General features: G+C 37.2%; 1 protein-coding gene and 1 pseudogene across 4 annotated transcripts in view; both read right to left on the bottom strand.

Moving 5' to 3' along the window:
- Positions 1-19,191, bottom strand: part of MBD5 (methyl-CpG binding domain protein 5) — a 514,567-nt gene that overhangs the window by 138,401 nt on the left and 356,975 nt on the right. The window lies entirely within an intron of this gene.
- Positions 12,560-14,085, bottom strand: LOC128589669 (nucleolar and spindle-associated protein 1-like; annotated as a pseudogene). The gene has a single exon (XR_008381115.1). The product of XR_008381115.1 is annotated as a nucleolar and spindle-associated protein 1-like (transcript).

Genomic DNA, 19,191 nt, shown 5'->3' with positions numbered 1-19,191 from the left:
GGAACACTTTTACACTGCTGGTGGGACTGCAAACTCATACAACATTTTTGGAAGGAAGTATGGAGAACCCTCAAAGAACTCAAGCTAGACCTCCCATTTGATCTGCAGTCCCATTACTGGGCATCTACCCAGAAGGAAAAAAATCCTTTTATCATAAGGACACTGGCCCTAGACTGTTTAATGCAGCTCAATTTACAATCACCAAAATGTAGAAACAGCTTACACGTCCACCAACTCAGAAATGTATTAACAAGCTGTGGTATATGTAAACCATGGAATACTATTCAGCTATTAAAAAAATGGAGACTTTACATCCTTTGTATTAACCTGGATGGACGTGGAAGACATTATTCTTAGTAAAGCATCACAAGAATGGAGAAGCATGAATCCTATGTACCCAATTTTGATATGAGGACACTTAATGACAATTAATGCCTTGGTGGAGGTGGGGGAAGAAGAGAGCAGAGAGAGAAAGAATGAGGGAGGGGTAGGAAAAGGAAGAGCAGAGAGAGGGAAGGAGGGAAGGGGGTGGGGTCTTGGTGTGTGCCACACCTTTTGAGGACAAGACATGATTGTAAGAGAGATCTTACCTAACAAATGCAATCAGTGTAACCTGGTTTCTTGTACCCTCAATGAATCCCCAACAATAAAAAAAAAAGAAAAAAAGAATTAGACTCCAAATATTCTTTAAGAGTTAAAAAAAAAAAAAAAACATTAAAAATGAGAGTAGGGCGACACCTGTGGCTCAAGGAGTAGGATGCCGGTCCCATATGCCAGAGGTGGCGGGTTAAACCCAGCCCTGGCCAAAAACCACACACACACACAAAATAAATAAATAAAAAATGAGAGTAAGTAGAAGATGGAAGAGATATAATTTATAGTATATGATATAAAAAAGACTTTCTCGGCTAACTCCAAGTTCAGTAAATCTAATCATACAATACAGTAGGTACAAGGGCTAACAGGATCATACTTAACAGAATGACACTTAGCTGACATTATAATGGGGAATTCTTTTGATAAACTGGAAGTTTTTCCACATTTCTTTCATTAAATATCTTTAGTTCATATGGAAAAATCAGAATAAGTTGATCTTCATGCTGGATGGAAATTCCCATTGCCTTTGAAGTAAAAACCTTTCTTGAAAAATCATCCTGACCAAATAGAATAGGAGCCAGCATCTCATTATAACCAGTTTCTGATTATGTTGGTGAACTCTCTGTTAGTAGAATGGAGCAGACTATTTATTAGTGTATTATGGCTAAGGCTGAGTGAGAATATTTTATACATGCCAATTTGGCACAGGGCCAGGATAGCAATAAAGTTGAGTTGGAGAAAATTATTGGGGGAACACAAATACTTATTAAGCACTGGTAATGGATGCTGAAAAGTAATTTTCCTATTGTGTGTTAGGTACTAACCCTGCCTTAACTAGAACTATTAATAGCTCTACTTTAATTTATTATATATATTTGGATTCCATTTGGGATTCTACTTGATAAAAGCACTCCATATTTATAAATAAAACCAAAAATCCCAATTTATTTTTTAAAATATAAGGATTGAAAACAGAATCATACAGGCTACAAGATGCATATTCATGGATTTACCAGAGAATATTAAAACCAAATATAATCAAGCAGACCATATAATTTGTTAGTGATTGAAAACCTTTGGTAAATAGTTTACCTCAATGTCAATCCTTTTCTATTCAGATACATTTTTATTTCATAGAGATAATACTGAGGGCCTCTAGGATTTTGAGAGTGAGAACAGAGAGGAGGTATACACTTGAGTAATATCTGGAATCTGAAATCACCAAGTCTTAGTAATTATATGGGTATGTAGGGCTTGAAGACAATGTAAGGAGTATAGGAAAGGGATGCCCAATAAATTTTAACGTATATGCTACATAAGTTAGGATCCTGGCAGAAACAAGAGAGTACACTCAAACTGGGTAATGTGCAGAAAAGTTTAAACTGATAAAGGATAGTGTATGATCCCAGTGCTAGCAATACTAGAGAGCCATTATATACCAAAGCCATAAAAAGAGCATTTTCTGGGTGTTGACAGGATTTGTGCCTTCAGTAAGGGATGTAGTCCACCTATGGCTATCCTGTAAGAATATCCTAATCTTACCCTCCCACTTGCTGATCCTCTCCAATGCCTGTCAATGGGCCAAACCCAATTATAAGTTAGAAGACAAGAAAGCTCCTTGCTGTAGTTCCAAGGTGACTACACAAAGAGGGAAGTAGAGAATAAGCAGGGCACAAAACCTAACTGACAGTGATTGCCTGAAACACCATGTAGAGAAGAATTCTGTGATGTTATCCAATCTCATTAAGACTGGTAAGGTCATCCAATCTCATTAGGACTGGTCTTAAAATGCAAATTTTGTAATCAACACCTTATAAAGTAATAGTTGAAACTCCAAAAGTGGAACGTACATACAGTAAAAAGAATAACAGGTAATTATTTAATCTGAGGAATACCAACATTTATTTTGAGAAGCACAGAAAAAAAACCTACAAAGGGGAAAAAAAAAACAAGAATAGCCCAAGGTTATAAGCAGCATCATGGATTCATAGAAACCTAAAAGGTAGAACATTTCTAGAAAAAAAGTCTCCAAAAATGTGAGATGTTGAGAATGCAACTGTGTCCACAGCCACAGTGGTGCGATGGTTGCTGCACCACTGTTGCTCTCTGATGCCGGTAGCCACCTCCAGCTGGCTGAGCTCCAGCCCCAGAAGCCATGTACTTAGGCTCTATATCATGGCTCATGGAAAAAAAACTGCCCAGCCAGGAAGCAACTAGCAACTATAGCCCCTCGCAGACTGCGTCCTCTACTAGAGATATGAAGAAAATTCATTGTCACATACCTTGGGATGGTGGCACTTGTGAAATCAGAAGTTATCAGAAATCCACTGAACTTCTGATTTGCAAACTTCCTTTCAAGCATTGGTTGTGAAAAATTACTTAGGACTTCAAAACAGATCTGCCCTTTCAGAGTGGGTGCTTTGCATGAAGCAAGTGAGGCCGATCTGGTTGGACTTTTGAAGACACCAGCCTATGTGCTATCCATGCCAAAAGTGTAACAATATACCAAAAGAAAACCAGCTAGCACACTGTATATGTGCCAGTGCTTAAGATTTCACTACGGAGGGAAAGCTCTCATCACACACAAAAAAATTCTTTCTCCTCTTCTTCCTATTTTTGGTGGTTCTGAACAGATTTCTTTTTTTTTTTCTTTTTTTCGGTAAAAGGTACCTAAGTATGATTGTGAAAAATAGAGGACAGAAACAAATTTTGGTAGTTTTTCCATTTTCATATGTATGCTAATTTTTAATATAAATGCAAAGAGGTAAAGCATTAACAAAGTAAACAAGCTTCAGTAGTTGAACTTGGTAACAATTACAAACACATCTGTTAAATTTTTCTGGAAAATACCAGTATTGGGATTTTTTTTTTAAAGTACCTTTTCTTCCTTCCTTTCTTCCTTCCTCCTTCCCTCCCTCCCTTTGAGAAGGAGTCTCTCTTTGTCATCCTCAGTAGAGTGCCTTGGCATTATAGCTCACAGCAACCTCAAACGTTTGAGCTCAAGTGATCCTCTTGCCTCAGCCTTTTGAAAAGCTGGAACTAGAGACCTCCACCACAATGCCCAGCTATTTGTAGAGATGGGGTTCTTGCTCTTGCTCAGACTGGTCTTGAACTCCTGAGCTCAAGCTCTCCACCCACCTTGGCCTCCCAGTGTGCTAGGATTACAGGCATGAGCCACCATGCCCAGCGATTTCTCACTGACAACAACAATAATGTTAGTTTCATTTTTTTTTTTGCAGTTCTTTTTTATTTATTTATTTATTTTTTATTGTTAAATCATAGCTGTGTACATTTGTGCAATCAAGGGGTACAATGTGCTGGTTTCATATACAATCTGAAATTTTCTCATCAAACTGTTCAACGTAGCCTTCATGGCATTTTCTTGGTTATTGTATGTAGATATTTGTATTCTGCATTTTGTAGGTTTTGCCTGTAGATGCATGGTAGGTGTGGCCCCACCCAATACCCTCCCTCCATCCTGACTTGCCCCCTCCCTTCACCTCCCTTGGCCCTTTCCCCATATTCTTGTGCTATAGTTAGATTATAGCCTTCATATGAAAGCTATAAATTAGCTTCATAGTAGGGCCGAGTACATTGGATACTTTTTCTTCTATTCTTTTTTTTTCTTTATTAATTTTAAATCATAGCTGTGTATATTAATGCGATCATGGGGCACCATACATTGGTTTCATAAACAGTTCGACAATTTTCATCATACTGGTTAATAAGGCCTTCCTAGCATTTTCTTAGTTATTGTGTTAAGACAGTTATATTCTACATTTACTAAGTTTCACATGTACCCTTGTAAGATGCACCGCAGGTGTAATCCCACCTATCACCCTCCCTCCGCCCATACTCCCTCCCACTCCCTTCCCTCTCCCCATTCCCCAAATTCTTAGGTTATAACTGGGTTATAGCTTTCATATGAAAGCCAAAAATTAGTTTCATAGTAGTACTATGAGTACATTGGATACTTTTTCTTCCATTCCTGAGATACTTTGCTAAGAAGAATATGTTCCAGCTCCATCCATGTAAGCATGAAAGAGATAAAGTCTCCATCTTTCTTTAAGGCTGCATAATATTCCATGGTATACATGTACCACAATTTGCTAGTCCACTCATGAGTAGATTGGGCACTTGGGCTTCTTCCATGACTTAGCAATTATGAATTGGGCTGCAATAAACATTCTGGTACAGATGTCTTTGTTATATTGTGATTTTTGGTCTTCTGGGTATAAACCTAGTAAAGGAATTATAGGATCAAATGGCAGGTCTATTTTTAGGTGTCTAAGTATTCTTCAAACATCTTCTAGAAGAAATGTATTAGTGTGCATTCCCACCAGCAGTGTAGAAGTGTGCCCTTTTCACCACATCCATGCCAACATCTCTGGTTTTGGGATTTTGTTATGTGGGCTACTCTTACTGGGGTTAGGTGATATCTCAAAGTAGTTTTGATTTGCATTTCTCTGATGATTAAGGATGATGAACTTTTTTTCATGTGTCTGTAGATTGTGCATCTGTCTTCTTAGAGAAGTTTGTCTTCAAGTCCTTTGCCCACCCTGAGATGAGATCACTTGTTCTTTTCTTGCTAATACGTTTGAGTTCTCTGTGGATTCTGGTTATTAAACCTTTATCAGAAGTATAACCTGCAAATATTTTCTCTCATTCTGAGGGCTATCTGCTTGCTTTACTTACTATGTTCTTGGCTGTGCAGAAGCTTTTCAGTTTGATCAGGTCCCAGTAATATATTTTTGATACTGCTTCAATTGCCTGGGGAGTCCTCCTCATAAAATATTCACCCAGGCCAATTCCTTTGAGTTTTCCCTGCACTTTCTTCAAATATTTTTATAGTTTCATGTCTTAAGTTTAAATCTTTTATCCAGTGACAGTCTATCTTACTTAATGGTGAAAGGTGTGGATCGAGTTTCAGTCTTTTACAGATCGCCAGCCAGTTCATCCAGCACCATTTGTTAAATAGGGAATCTTTTCCCCACTGAATGTTTTTAATTGGCTTGTCAAAGATCAAATAACGGTAAATAGCTGGATTCATCTCTTGGTTCTCTATTTTGTTCCAGACATCTACTTCTCTGTTTTTGTGCCAGTATCATGCTGTTTTGATCACTATCGATTTATAGTACAGTCTCAGGTCTGGTAGTGTGATTCCTCCTGCTTTGTTTTTATTGCTGAGTAATGTTTTGGCTATTTGAGTTTTTTTCTGATTCCATATAAAACAAAGTATTATTTTTTCAAGATCTTTAAAATATAACAATGGAGCTTTGATAGGAATTGCATTAAAATTATGTATTGCTTTGGGTAGTATAGACATTTTAACAATGTTGATTCTTCTCAACCATGAGCATGTTATGTTTTTCCATTTGTTAACATCTTTAGCTATTTCTTTTCTTAAAGTTTCATAGTTCTCTTTATAGAGATCTTTCATGTCCTTTGTTAGATAAAATCCCAAATATTTCATCTTCTTTGGCACTACTGTGAAAGGAGTAGAGTCCTTGACTGTTTTTCGGCTTGGCTATTGTTGGAATATATAAAGGCTACAGATTTATGGGTATTGATTTTGTAGCCTGAGACATTGCTGTATTCCTTGATCACTTCTGAAAGTTTTGCAGTAGAATCCCTAGTGTTTTCCAGATATATGATCATGTCATCTGTGAAGAGTGAAAGTTTGATCTCTTCTGACCCTATGTGGATACCCTTGATTGCCTTTTATTCCCTAATTGCAATGGCTAAAATTTCCATTACAATATTAAAGAGCAATGGAGACAATGGGCAACCTTGCCTGGTTCCTGATCTAAGTGGGAATGATTTCAACTTAACTCTATTCAATACAATATTAGCTGTGGGTTTGCTGTCGATGGCCTCTATTAGTTTAAGAAATGTCCCTTCTATACCAAGTTTCTTAAGTGTTCTGATCATGAAGGGATGCTGGATATTATCAAAAGCTTTTTCTGCATCAATGAGAGAATCATATGGTCCTTATTTTTTAGTTTGTTTATGTGCTGAATTACATTTATAGATTTACATATATTGAACCAGCCTTTAGAGCCTGGGATAAATCCCACTTGGTTGTGATGTATAATTTTTTTGATGTGTTGTTGTATTCTGTTTGTTAGGATCTTATTGAGTATTTTAACATCAATATTCATTAGTGACATTGGTCTATAATTTTCTTTTCTTGTTGAATCTTTCCCTGGTTTGTGGATCAAGGTGATGTTTGCTTCATAGAATGTGTTGGGTAGTATTCCTTCTTTTTCTATATTTTGGAAGAGGTTTAGTAATGTAAGTATTAGTTCTTCTTTAAAGGTTTGGTAGAATTCTGACGTGAAGCCATCTGGTCCTGGGCTTTTTTTTTTTAGGGAGATTTTGTATAGTTGATGCAATTTCAGAACCTGATATAGGCCTGTTCAACATTTCCACTTCATTCTGGCTAAGTCTTGGTACGTGGTGTACTTCCAAGTATTGGTCGATTTCTTTCAGATTTTCATATTTCTGATAGCAAAGTTTCTTGTAATATTTGTTAAGAATTTTTTGAATTTCTGAGGGGTCTGTTTTTATTTCATTTTTACCATTTCTGATTGATGAAATTAGAGATTTTACTCTTTTTTTCCTGGTTAGGTTGGCCAAAGGTTTATCTGTTTTATTGACCTTTTCAAAAAACCTTTTTATTTATTGATCTGTTGTATAATTCTTTGTGTTCAATTTCATTTAATTCTGCTCTAATTTTAGTTATTTATTTTCTTCTTCTGGGTTTGGGGTTGGAATGTTCTTCCTTCTCCAGTTGCTTGAGATGTCCCATTAAGTTATTAACTTCCTCTCTTTCCATTTTCCTGAGGAAGGCTTGCAGTGCTATAAATTTCCCTCTTGGGACAGACTTTGCATTATCCCAGAGGTTCTAATAATTTATGTCTTCATTATTGTTTTGTTCCAAAAATTAGGTGATTTCCTTCTTAATATCGTCTATAACCCATCTATCCTTCAGCATAAGATTATTTAGCTTCCATGTTCTTGTATGGTTATGCATATTCCTGTTGTTATTGAGTTCAATTTTTATTCCATGATGGTGTGAGAAGATTCAAGGAATAATTTCTATGTTTTAAAATTTGCTGAGGTTACATTTGTGGCTCAGAATGTGGTTGATTTTGGATTCCATGGGCTGATGAGAAGAGTGTGTATTCAGTTTTGTTGGGATGAATTGTTCTGTAGATGTCTGTTAAGTCCAGATGTTGAATAGTTAAGTTTAAATCTAAGATTTCTTTGCTTAGCTTCTCTTTGGAGGCTTTATCCAGCACTGCTAAAGGGGTGTTAAAAATCTCCAAATTGTATGGAACTGGAGGAAATCAAGTTGCTCATGTCTGTTAGAGTTTCTCTTATAAATTGAGGTGTGTTCTGGTTGGGTGCATAAATATTAATAATTGAAATCTCATATTGAGTATTACCTTTCACAAATATGAAGTGTCCATCATTATCCTTCCTTATTTTGGTTGGTTTAAAGCCTATTGCGTCTGCGAATAGGATTGCAACACCTGGTATTTTCTGCTTTCCATTTGCCTAGTCATCCCTTCACCTTGAGTCTATATTTGTCTTTTAATGTAAGATGAGATTCTTGTATGCAGCAGATATCTGGCTTGAGTTTTTGTATCCAGTCAGCCAACCTGTGCCTCTTTAGAGGACAATTTAAACCATTTCCATTAATTGAGAATATTGATAAGCCTTTCGAGAGTCCGCTGGACATTTTTAATCCTTTTGTGACTATGGAAGTTGGAATTTGATCAAAATTTTCTGGGTGGGTTTACTTTTGTGGTGGAGGATTACGCTGGTCTTTATGGAGGATAGGTCTGAGAATATCCTGGAGAGCTGGTTTAGTTGTCGCAAATTTCTTCAACATGTGAATGTCATTAAAGCATTTAATTTCTCCATCATAAATGAAACTCGGTTTTGCTGGGTACAGGATCCTGGGTTGAAAGTTATTTTGTTTTAGGAGATTAAAAGTCGATGACCATTCTCTTCTATCTTTAAATGTTTGAGCAGAGAGATCTGCAGTTATTCTAATATTCTTCCCCTTGTACTTATGGTTTTCTTTCATCTTCCTGCTTTCAGAATTTTCTCCTTCATATTAACTTTAGTGAAATTGATGATGATGTGTCTGGGGGATGTCTTATTCGAGTTGAGTTGTGTTGGAGTTCTGAAACTGTCAGCTATCTGAAATTCAGAATCTCGTGGCATGTCTGAAAAGTTCTCTTTCATAATCTCATGAAGAAGAGACTCTATGTCTTGTGAAGCCACTTCATCGCTTTCGAGGATCCCTATAAGATGAATATTGGTTTTCTTAGAATTATCCCAGAGCTCTCTGAGAGAGTGATCTGTTTTTGCCCTCCATTTCTATTCCTCTTTTAGAGTTTGTGAGCGTTGAAAAGCTTTGTCTTCAATGTCAGAAATCCTTTCTTCTGCTTGCTCCGTTCTGTTACTGAGGGAGTCTACTGTGTTCCTCAGATCTTTGAGGGCTGCAACTTCTTGTCTCAATGTGTCAAAATCTTTGGTCATTTGGTCTTTGAATTCGTTGAATTCTTGAGACATCTTTTGGGTTACTGCTTGGAATTCTAATTTGGTCTTATTTGCTATCCAGATTCTGAATTTGATTTTTGACATCTCAGCTATTTGTTTGTGCATGGGATCTTGTGCTGTGTCTGCCCCACTGTTCCTTGGGGAAGTTGATGTACTCTGATTATTCATATTGCCAGAGTTTTTCCTTTGATTTCTTCTCATGATTGTTTTTCACTGTTGTCTCTGGCCGTCTTCAGAGTTGGGCTGGTGTCTCTCCGAGATTAGACCCAGGGGGATCACTCCATTGTTACTGGATCTTTTTAGGGATTGACCCTGTGTAGCTCTTCTGGGGCTGCCCCAGCCAGGGAGTTCTGGTTGTGGGAGCATCTCCAGAGTGTGACACCCCTAGATGCAGCAACAGGGCGGGGTTGAGGGTGGGGGGGGTGCACATGGTTCTGGGAGTACCTGGCGCCCAGTGACTTTAGCACAGAGAGTCCAAGGCTTCACCAGTCTCTGGCCAGGAGAAGGGCTCTGCACAGAGGCAGGGAGGGCTCCCGAGGGCACAAAGCTACCAGAGTCCCTGGCCAGAGGAGAGGGTGGTGTGGAGGTAGGGAGGGTATAGGAGAGAGGATGCGGGGTTACACGGCTCCCAGAGTTCCTGGTCAGGGCGTGGGGAGGCCTGGCAGGCTGGGTAGCGGGTCCCTGCGCAGCTCTTACCGGGGTTTGGGAGGACACAGCTCTTCTGGAGGTATGGGAGGGTGCTGATCACGGGTCCCAGTGCAGCTCTTCCCGCTTTTCTCTATTCTTATCAGTCCTAATCTTCTTGAATCTGTATGAGGTAGATCTAATGTTTTTAGTGCAGATGCTTCTAAACTGTATTTTCCACTGTAATTATCCCTGTGATGAATTTCTCTAGTACTTTCTTCAGTAGGCAGAAGATTTAAACTGCATTTTTCAGGATCACTTTGTGACTCAACAAAGCTGTTTGTATTTGCAGCACCCTGCAGGCCAATGTATTATAAGCTTGTTTAAGGTATGCTCAAATTAAGCAGTGATGGGCAGTGTCTGTGGCTCAACAGAGTATGGTGCCTACAGGAAGTGGTGTGTTCAAACCCCGCCCTGGCCAACAGCAGCTCAGAAGCTCAAGACTCTCACCTCCATGCAGCTAAAGGAGGATCATTAGTCTCATTTTTATCATACAGTAGTTCCATCCATTACTATACTTTCCTAATTCAGTTGTCCTACATGCAAGTACATGCTTTAAATGTTGTCTGTCATCTGTGCTACTCCTGTAAGTTTGCTATTACAGTACGTTGAATTATTTTTTTAAAAAAGAAAAGGCAATGAAATAAGGGCTGAAAAATGTCCACTGGGGGGACAATTAGAAGATCACTGGTACCCTTGGTGAGAGCAGTTCCAAGAACATAATAAAAGAGGAAGCCCAATTTTAATGGGATGAAAAGTTGATGGGAGATGAAGATATGCACACAGCAAATATCAGTCTTTTGAGAATAATGGATGAGTTAAAAAGGTGAGGTGAAAACAAATAGGCAAAAACAGGTTCAAAACAGGATTTTTGTTTTTAGAGTAATGACAAAATTTAAGTATGAGGTCAAGGAACGAATGGATTGAAATTGACTGTCTAAGAATGAGAGAGCTATTAGAGTTGCTGGAGCCTGTTCTACTAATAAGTCTCTAAGGGAGTGGTTCTCAACCTTCCTAATGCTGTGTTGTATTTTCATTGTTACAAAGGGGTTTCGACCCCGCTGCTTTAAGGGTAAATGCTAGCCCATAGCCTTTGCCCCTCAATATGAGTAACTAATAAATGGTAGGTATCTAGGTTGGGTAATGATCTTTTACCTATTCATGAAAAGATGAGTTGAGCCAATTAGATTCTCTTTTTTAGAAATATGAAGTAAGAAATATGGCAATAATTGGTGGGTTAGTGGTAGAGATGGAGATGTAAGGGTAGGGTATTAAAAAAGGATAGTGCAGCAGTAAGTGCCATGTTAAAGATGAAGTCAGACAAAATAAAAACTATGAATGGATAAGAAGTCAGTAGGGTGGAAGAGGAGGAAGCTAGCTGTTAGAGAAACAGAGCAAGGCAAAGATGTGTTGAGAGAGGCAGAAGCTCTGTGAGAGACAAAGATGTGACCCTACGGAGAGACAGAGAAAAATAGCTTGGCATCTGATAACTTTCCAGTTGTGGTCCACTGGTATTCTTTTTTTTTTTTTTTTTTTTTTTTTTTGTAGAGACAGAGTCTCACTTTATGGCCCTCGGTAGAGTGCCGTGGCCTCACACAGCTCACAGCAACCTCCAACTCCTGGGGTTAAGCGATTCTCTTGCCTCAGCCTCCCGAGTAGCTGGGACTACAGGCGCCCGCCACAACACCCGGCTATTTTTTTGTTGCAGTTTGGCCGGGGCTGGGTTTGAACCCGCCACCCTCGGCATATGGGGCCGGCGCCCTACTCATTGAGCCACAGGCGCCGCCGGTCCACTGGTATTCTTACACTAATTCCTCTTCTCTTTGAGCATGAATGGGTTTTTTGCTCCTCACATCCAAAACTCTAACACGAAGACTAGGCTAAAATAAGGCCATGGAGGAGATAGGAAAGGAAAGATTAAAGTGGAAAAGTTGGCCTCAGGAAGGAATGGAAAACCTAATCTTCAGTAATGTTAGGAAAGAAAAGATAGGTATTAATGTAGGAGTTGGAAGGAAGTTCAAGGCTCAAACATATTTATTAAGAAACCTCTGCAGCATTTTTCTGATCTCTTTATTTGGACTTTTTTTTTACAGTGAGAAAAAGCTTTTATTTATGACAATCTTGCACAGTACAAAACATATAAGCTCTAATTGAGGTGCAATAAACATGGGCATGATGCTAAGCAACTCCAGTCTTTTCCATAAAATGAAGATGAGTTTGATGAAGCATAGTAATCTTTAAAGCAGTAATATTCATATTTCAGTAGGGGCCGGTAGCTCTTATGTTTAAATAAGAAAGGGTAGAATGAGATAGAGTTGTCTTTAAGAATATAGTGAGTAACAGCAATTACATGAAGTCATCTGAGCAAAAGAATATATAAGCATAAATAAAACACTTTTCACCTAGCTAACCAAACCATATGCTCGAGATTAATTAAGATTACTAGGTTCTCTAGAGGATGCAGCAGTGGTCTTTCTATCCCAGTTTATCTTGTTTTTAATTTGTTCAAATTCTGAAGCTTGTATAACTAGCTAACATCAGTTAAATGCTAATGCCTAGAAGACTATAGTTCTGTTAATATTGGAACCAGCAGGGGAACTTGATATTAAAATCTACGTTAAGAATCTCTAGGATGGGTTTCATTAGACAACTGATTTAGCTAAAAACCATTTCAAAGAATTTGAACTTGTGAGCTTTAAAGGTGATGTCTTTTCAGAGATGTAGCACACAAAGATGTAGCACACAAAGATGGACACAGAGGTTATGAACAGTTAATAGGAAAAAAAGATCTTTTGATTAAAGTGGGACGATAGTATAAAAACATTTACAAAAAGAAAAGTTCAGAAACAATTTATAAGATATCCAAAAATTATTAATTTTTAGCCATAATGAGTCCTCTTTGTGCTCCCAAAACCTTTGCTTTCTTCTCCTTTCATTGTTGCTCATGTTTCTTCCATTGCTCCTCCCTAGTGTGGAGACAAGGTTGTTTGTAAGTTTTCTTGTAGAAGTCAACTCTGTTTCCATGTTCATTCAGAGAATTGTTTTCTTTAGATTGTCCCCATGGTTTTAGTTTTCCTTTGTGTGGCTCATAGTTGAGGGGACGAGACAAACTTGCTTTAAGATCAAATACTGGTTTCTTATTGGAGACGGAAGTCTTCATTGCCTCAGTCGTCAACTTGAATGGGGTAATAACACCAGCAGCAGAATTCCCCTTGCTGGTCTTTAACTTGTGTGTCCTGAGCACAGTCTCGCCTTTTGGGGTACTCCCAGGTATGGTCATATGTGTAGACTTTCTGGCTGGAGTCTTGGTCAGTGAACGCTTATGCTCATTGTCTTTAGTAGCAGCCGAAAACCTGACATTCATTTTACTTGTGGAGAGGGCAGAGTGCTTGACTGACCCCTTCAGAACAGAGATGCTCTCATTTGTAGGGGTGTGAAAGCCGCCTTGTGAGTGCTGTTGGGTGAGGGGAGCACAAGGCACAGAAAGTCTTCCTCTTAGAGGAACTGGAGTCACTGTACTGCTCTTATTGACAGACTGCTTCTTCAGCTCATTAAATGAATTGTGTCCTTCAAAATGTTTTTTTCTCTCAATATATTGATCCTTGGACTCCATTTCCTTAAAATGAGCCTCATGAAGCTTCTTAAAGTTTGGAGTAGTGATTCCAGTTATTTTAATTTTTCTAGGTTTGCAAAATTCATTTGTGTAGAGGGACTTCTTTCTTCCTGAAGGTACCTTTGAATCTCCAATGCTTGGCATATCATTTATTCCGCTTCTTCCTGAGGAAACTTTGTTCTCAGCTCCTTGGCTCTCGTCTGACGGAGAAGGAACTTTTATAGTAGCACTGAGATGTTGGTTTTCCTGCTTTTCATGATTTTGCAATTAAGGGGAATCACTTACTTGGATCTCTGAATGGTCCTGGAAGTCAGGGTTTCCCTGGACTGTCTTGTGACTTCTCCTTGTTTTAGTGACATGGGCAACTGGCTCTCTGTCACCATGTTCCTGATTGTTAATCTGTATCTCAGTCTCATCACAAGAGGATGCAGAAGTTTGACTTTCATCCTGATTCTTACTTTCTTTTCTTGTTTCTTGTTTAAGGTGGGCTTTTAAGGCTTTTAGCAACTTGTCTGCCCTCAGGTTAGCCTGGAGGCCCAGACTCTTGGCCAAGTTCTGCAGGTCGCTGTACTTCAAGGAGTCCAGCTCCTCCAGGGAGGGGATGGTCATCGTGATCTGCAATCCAGTCGATCCGCTGAGGACTGACAAACGAATTTAAACAGTGCTGTTGAAAATCCTGGCGCCCTTTATTTGGATTTTTAACTCATAATTTTAACCTTTTTGGTTTCTTGATAAATTATAAACATCCAAATAAAGAGGTTAGAAAAAAGCTGCAGAGCAAGCTAAAGAAGGAAAGAAATATTAAGGACAGGATCACATAGAGAACAATATTTGCAAGGACAATACTAAGAAACAAGAAAGCATAACAATCCAAATGCTAATTATGTGGAAAGATTAGTGAAATGAGCAGACTTCTGTTGAGAGTGAAAAAAGATAAAAGAGAAAAATATGCAAATACAATACAGACTGTATTGTAGATACTACAAGAGATTGTAATTGTAGATACTACAAGATGACTGTAGACACTATAAGAGATTCAGGAACACAAGAATGGTTATTAGGAGAAATTACATAAATAATATTTGAAAACACAGATGAAATGGATACATTATCAGAAAAGTATAAAATACCAAAACTGTTACAAGAAGAAATAAATAACTTGAATAAATAATGAAAAATTGAAGTTATAGTCAAAGACCACCCCTCTCAAGAAACCCCCGGGTAAGATGACTTAGCTCGTAGGTTCTACTACATTTTCAAGACACAGTTCATTCCTATTTCAAGTTGTTCCAGAAAATATGAAAAGAAAAAAAAGCTATTCAAATTATTTATGAGGTTAATATTATCCTGATTTCAACATAGGATTATAATAATACCACAAAAATATTCCATGGTCCAGCCACACAGTGACTTCAGGGTATCAGAAAACAAGAGGAGGACCCCAGGTGTTTATCAAGACAAACATGCATTTGATATTTACAAATTATTTTATTTATTTATTTATTTTTATTAAAAAAAATTTTTTTTGGTAAAGGGTTTCACCATGTTGTTGAGGCTGGCCTCAAACACCTGACTTCAAGCCAATCTGCCTCAACTTCCCACAGTGTTAGTTTACAGGCATGAACCACTACACTCAGCTATTAATAAATCTTAAATCAGAAAATACACAACATAAATAATAAATCTTAAATCAGAAAATACACAACATAAAAAATACACATACATACAGCAATATGTTAACATTGCCTAATGTTACAAGCATGACCTTTCCTCCCAATCCAAAATTATAGCATATCCTCAGTGACTGTCAACAACTCTTCTTCTTACCCTCAACTTGCCGGTCTCCTTGCTCATTGTTACTAATCCCTCAGCTATGTTACGAGGTGAGCATCAACATCAACATCTATTTGCTCTATTGTAGTTCACCCAAGAAAAGCCTGTGCTTTATCAGTTGGTGAGCTTCAGGCAAAGATGAGACTTCTCAAACCAGGATAAAAGTGAGAAGAGACAAGAGCCATGAACAAGGAGATGTCTGCTACTGGCCACTCTCAAATCTGGAATGTCTGGTTAATTTGAGTCAGGATAAGTTAGAAACACTGGTTTGTAGCATCAGTACATGGGAACCAATGAATCAGCAGTTCTGTTTGATTTTTCGAGTGCACAATCTGTTCCTCAATATGGCTTCAATATCAACTCCCTGATAATCTATGAGATACAATAAGAGATGTCTTTGGAAAAAGTCTTATTACAACTAGGGTAACATTTAGGCATCTCTATATATATTTTTAACAAGCATCTGTAGGTAATTTTGACAGAAGTGGAAGACTACATAGGACACATTAAAAAATACAGATCCACAGTTGGATCTGCCAATTTAACTGTTTTGTTATTTTAACTAGTTAGGAGAACAGAGAAGTCTAGACAATATATTATGTAACTTTCAGACTGCTGACTTTTGTAAGTGATTCATTTCTTCATATGTGTATTACTATCAAAGGAGGCTGAAGGGGAGATTCTGCCATCTATGGAAAACAGATCAAGTGGACATAAATTTAAAGGATTACATAGGAAGGCTGTGTCACAGGAATCCCAAACTACTTTTCAATTCTCTAAAATATGCTGATAGTTCCCTTTTTTCCTTTCTCTAGAAACTCACAAGAATGAGAGCTGAATAATTTGGTATAAGGCCTTATCTTTAGCTCCCTTGGGCTCTGTATATCAAACAGAATATCAAAAGGCCTGTGGCCTATAATGTTTCTGGAACTAACTAAATCCCAAAAAATTCAGAAAAGAAATACGTTAAAATTCCTAGCAGAGAATTACAGGCTATATTTAAGAGAATGAAGGAGAGTGAAGTTTTTGAAATGTCTCCATTTTGTAATTACATTGAATGAAGGAATGAAAGTGAATCTTTCATTGTAACTATTATCCCCTAGGTTAATAATAGACTAAAATATTTCTTAAAATAAATCAAGAGAGAAGAATTGCTAAGCTCACTGCAACAAAAAAACATGGGCTGGATTTCATGAATGCTATATACACTGTAGGCCTGCTGAAGACAAATACAGGGTACTAACAGGCTTAAAAGACGGAGAGAAGCTCCTCAGGTCAACTCAGAGAAGGGAAGGCCGTTTAGCTTAGAGCTGCAGCTTAGGCTGGTTCTCCTTGGTTTAAGTTGCTCTTTGATTTAAACCAAGGCATAAAAGAACTGTCAGATACAATATCCTTAAGAAGTAATTTGGAAAATGAAACACACCAAAAAAGGCAGAGAACAAAGCTTATACTGTACTCAGGCTATGGAGTCCATTAGTGGTTCTTGAACTATAGAGTGCTTAAGAATTACTAGTATTGCTTGTGAAAATGCAGACCTCTGGGATAAACTGAAAATATTCTGATTGACAAGGTCTAGAGTAGCATTTAGGCATCTGTATTTTTAACAAGCATCTCCAGGTAATTTTGACAGATGTGGAAGACTAGATATGACACATTAAAAAACACAGATCCATAATACCAAAAAAGAAATAGAGTATTTGGTAGTTCCTCAGCTGATTTTGTTATAAAAACCAATCAAACTCTATAACTCAGATTTAAAATTTGGATGCATGCTATGTTCCTGTATATTGTCTACATTGTTATTTGAGTAATAACTATGGCAATAACATAATGTATAGCATGTATTACAAAAACCCTATTCTAATATGAACTTTGTCTATATTACTAAAAAAAAAGACACTTGTAATAAATAGCACCACTCACATTCAGAAATAAACAATTAATTTCTACTTTGTGAGAAAACAGTAAAACACAAATTTACATAATGTACTATACCAGACTATGATGTAAGCTACAACAAAAAAACTTAAGTGTTCCATTTGTTTTCTAATAATTCAACACAAGTCAGAGAAACAGGAAAAAGTAGGTATGTGTACATATAAAGGTCAACAGAAACATCCTTTTATAGAATACATGTTGTATATCTTTATCCCTTGAACAAAAATGCAAAACCCAAGACAAAGGAATATTAACTTATCTGTTTTCAGAACAATAATTTGTTAATGTTTGCTTTTATCTGACAACTTTATCAATATATCTCTTAGCTTTTAGGCTATTACACTTTGACAAGATATGGAATAATTGAATAAATATGCTCTTCATAAAAACATCTGGAAGCTTCCATTAATTCTTACATGCTTTCTGAACTCAGGAAGATGAATATGCCAGATGGAAATTCTGTTTGCTGATAAGAAACCCATTCCTTGTTTAGGTAACTCCCAAATTACATTACTTGTGAAATGCATGATGTCAAAAGAAAAGCATTCTAAAGTCAAACATTACATTCAGGTAGGAAACAGATTTAAATGGTATAAATTAAATCAAAGCATCCTGGTATTTGATAAAATCCCTAGTATTTGGTGCAAATAAATATTAAGTCATTGAGTCATTCAGTCTAAGTAAAGCAAGAAAATGTTAAAAAATACAGCTGCCAATTAAACCTGTAAATTTTTTTTGTTTGTGTGCTAAAATACAAACTCATGTGATAAAACTATTTTTAGGTATGGGTTTTTTCCCTAGTAAGTATTGTTCTTTAACATTGTTTTCTAAAGCATCTAAAATATAACCAAAATTTTTCTAAGCCCTTTATGGGAAAAAAACCATCTTGAAATACAACTTAAGACTATTAAGAGTAAATAAAATATTCAGAAACCTCAGAATGTTTTCTTGTTTCTTCCATTACAAGGTTTATTAAAATATCCTCGGATTTCAGATTTATGTAGAGTGATTTGTGAATATGTCTATTAAAGCATGTTATCATACTATTCTTTTATAGGTCCTTTTAATTGTTTTTCTTAAAAATATATAAAAATATATATAAAAAGAAATTCCAAAAGGGGTTAATATTAAGAACTTTGAGATAAAAAAAAAAGGATAACTATAGGGGGTGTACATTCTATTTAAAATTTTATTTATTTTTAATTTATTTTATTTTTTTTTTTTTTTTACTTTTTTGAGATAGAGTCTCACTTTGTCACCCTCGGTAGAGTGGCATCACAGCTCATGGCAACTTCAAACTCTTGGGCTCAAGTGATCATCTTGCTTCAGCCTCCCAAGTAGCTGCTAGGACTACAGGTGCCTGTCACAATGCCTGGCTATTTTTATAGATGGGGTCTTGCTCTGCCTCAGGCTGGTCTCTAATTCTTGATCTCAAGCCATCTGCCTGCCTTGGCCTCTAATAGTGCTAGGATTACAAGTGTGAGCCAGGGCTCCTGGCCACTATGTAAAATTTTAATTAAAAATTATAGTTATAGACTAAATGGAGTTCCCTCAAAATTCATATGTTGCAGCCCTTACTCTCAAAGTGCTATATGTGGTTGACTATGTTTCTTGGAAATGAAACATAACACAGTCTATCTCAAAACTTTTGTAATGACCTATGTATTTGGAGACAGGGCCTGGATTGACTAGTTCTACTCCAACAGGACTAATGTCTTTACAAAAAAGAGACAACATGCATGCCCAAACACAGAGAAAAGGCCATGTGAGGACACACAGTGGAGGTGGCATTCTACAAGCCAAGGAAATAGGCTTCAGGAGAGAACAAACCTGCCAGCACTTTGATCCTGGACTGCCAGTCTTCAGAACCATGAAAACAGAAAAGATCTGTTTAAGCCACCCTGTCTGTGATTTTCTTTAGGGCCAACCCTAATAGATTATATATAAAA

Source organism: Nycticebus coucang, chromosome 7, assembly GCF_027406575.1.
Source record: "Nycticebus coucang isolate mNycCou1 chromosome 7, mNycCou1.pri, whole genome shotgun sequence".
Lineage (NCBI taxonomy): Eukaryota > Metazoa > Chordata > Mammalia > Primates > Lorisidae > Nycticebus > Nycticebus coucang.
The sequence above is the reverse complement of the archived record's forward strand: the minus strand, read 5'-3'. Positions and strand labels throughout refer to the sequence as shown.